Here is a 2,921-nt window from a genome sequence, read left to right on the forward strand (position 1 = left end):
GGGGGTCGGGTCCCCCCCTGCGGTGCCCTACGGGAGGCGGGGGGGGAGCCAACACCTGAGCCCTCTGCCATCTGGGGTAGGGTCCCCAGTCCCCTATTCCTGTTCCTAACCCAACCCTCAATAAAAAAATGATTTTGTGATAAATAAGATTTGTCTGTGTGTGGAAGGAGTGGTGTGGGGTGTAATGGGTGACAGCCTGGAATGGGAGGATTAGGCCAGGCCTGGGGACCTATGGGAGGATCCAAGAAACTGGAGACCCAGGTGGAGTATGGCTGGCAGGTGACACCTCCCACCCCAGGATGCCAATCTGATGGGTTCCTCTGTTCAGACTCAGGCATCCCCAAACAAGAACCCCACCTCCACCGAGACTAGAACTCCTGGTGCTAGAGCCCCTTGGGTTTCAGTTGCTCACATCTTGCCTACATTAGCTTTAGTTTGGGGTTTGGGCATGAAGAATGTGCTCAAGGCATGTAGGTGTTCCAAACAACAGCAGCCTCTTCCACTCACAGGTGTCTTCTGTGTGCTGGGCACTGCACTAAGCGTTTTGCATCCGTCAGCTCACGTCAGCTCACGTTTGCCTAACAAGCACCCCCTGGCACGGGTAAGAACTTCTCATGTTACAGACCAGGAAGCAGGCCAAGGGAGAGTCAGTGGTCAGCTCAAGGTCATACAGCTAGGAAATGGCAGAGCCAGGATTCCAAAGAGGAACATTTGTTTCCAGGCCCTGTGCACTGTCCCCTGGCCGATGCCCCCTCATCTCCTGCCTTCCCAAGCCAAAGGCTTAGGACATTCTGGACCCTGCCTTGTGTCGGGGTTAATTTTCAGAGCCAGTGGCCCCATTTTGGGAGGTGGTTGGATGGGGTCTGTTCACTCAGGAGCTGGAAGGGCTTTTTTTCTATGCAAAGGTGAGTGATAGTAAGAGTGTGTGTGTACCCTTGCGTGCATTTGAGGACAAAATTGGGCAGGACTCTGAATTTCACTGTTTTGGAACCAAAAAGAACTTGTTCACCAGGTACAGGCAGGAGTAGGTTTGGGGTGTGGCTGAAGAGGAAGCTCTGACTACCCCAAACCCACATCTACCCAGATGGGCAAAGCCTGGAGGTGGGGCCCTCAGAGCGCCCCTATTGCACAGATGGGGAGACTGTTTCCCTGGCCAGAGAGCTTTTGCCTGATGTTCAAGTCTCCTCCCCAATAGTAGCCACAGGAATCCAAGGGGAGTGGGCATACCAACAGGGTTGGGTCACAGCTGGCGGAGGGCGGGCCTGGGCTGAGCTACACACAGTGCCAATCCAGGCCCAAAGTGGGGAGGCTCCACCAGGTCAGGTTGAGGCTTACCTCCTCTCCCCACCTTCCTGGAAGGTCCCTAGGGAAAAGGTCCTCAGTCAGGAAGCACCTGTCCCATGCCAAACATCTCACACAACATCACCATGGTCCCTTTGGGGGAGGGGAGGGTACTACTGCTTCCCCCATTTTACAGAAGAGAAAGTTGAGGCTCTGAGAGTAATGAATTTTCGTTTATTCATTGCTGTCCCTGTGGGCAGCGTAAATTCTAGCTGGAGGACACAGTAATAAAGAGAGTAACTAAAATATGATAATGTCAGAGTGATATATCCTCAGAATCGAGGCACAGGGAGCACATGTAATCTTTAAATGAGAGTGCCCCTTGGGACTTCCCTGGCAGTCCAGTGGTTAGGGTTCAGCTTATCCACTGCTTCTGGGGACCCGTGTTGGATCCCTGGTCGGAGAACTAAGATACTGCAAGTGATATAGAGTGGCCCAAAAGTAAAAAAAAGATACGGATGCCCTCAAAATCCTCACTGAAGGTGACATTTGATTTGCCTAAAGTCACACAGTTAAGAGCTGAGCTGACCTGAGGGTTGAACCAGGTCCTTGTGACTCCCAATCTGTTTCTTTTCTGGGTGAGGGAATTTGTTTCAGGAGCAGCTCAGAAATAGCAAGCAAGGAAACCAGGGCAGGGAGCCCTGTCCTGGGCTATGGGAAGTTTTGGGGGTCTCCAGGGTACCCCTAGGCCTTTGGGAGGGGCAGTGTAGGAACAGGCCTCCTGTTTGCCTCCGCCACACTCCCAAGGAGCACCCACCAAGGTCCCGCAAGAGCAGGGCCAGGGCCCATCCCACCCTCGGCGGACTTGGCTCTTGGCCCCCTCCCCGCTTCCGGCTCCAGGGCCCAGCAGGGCCAGCCTCACTTCTGGTGGACCCTCACGCTGTGAGTCCTCTTCTGTCTCCGTGCAGCTGTGAGGTGGCGCTCAGGCATTTCTGGAAGCCTGCATCTTCAGTCTCGGCCTTGAGTCCTGGGCCCACACGAGGGTGTCTGAGCCTGTCCCCGGGTTGGGGTCTGTGTGCAAGGTGGGGCCTGCTGGCTTCTCCTTCCCCTGGGATTCTGCAGCTACATCTCAGGTCCTCCCTGTACCCTAAGTCTGTGTTCCCTCCAGGAAGCCTCCCTGGCTCAGCCCTCCTGTGGCTGTGAAGATGAAGTTTACACACCTCGCTACACTTCTCCTTAGTAAATATTTACAGAGAAGTTTTACCTTCCTCATCAGAGTGGGGGCCACTGAAGGTTGTGTCCCAGCTCCAACCGAAGGGCCCTGAGAAAAGGGACATGTCTGGCCCTCAAACTGAAGCCGTCTGTGTCTCTTTCAGGCTCAGACTTCTCAGCCTGGGGCTGCTCATCACGTGTGCATGCATGTGTGTGTGTATGCCTGTGTGTCTGTTTTTCGGGGTGGGGTGTAGCCAAGCCTTCCAGCCTCTCTGCCTTAGCCAGTTGTCCAACTCCATACCTGATCCCCCCAGTGACTGAGGCCCAGGAGGGTGAGCTGGGCAGTGCGGGGCGGGGGGGTCCCTGGCTTGGAGGAGGCAAAGGCTGGGGCCCAGAACCCTGCCTTCCTGCAGGGGTAGGCCTTAGGG

The sequence above is a fragment of the Bison bison genome, unplaced genomic scaffold (assembly GCF_000754665.1).
Source record: "Bison bison bison isolate TAMUID 2011002044 unplaced genomic scaffold, Bison_UMD1.0 scf7180017864516, whole genome shotgun sequence".
In the NCBI taxonomy this organism is placed as follows: Eukaryota; Metazoa; Chordata; class Mammalia; order Artiodactyla; family Bovidae; genus Bison; species Bison bison.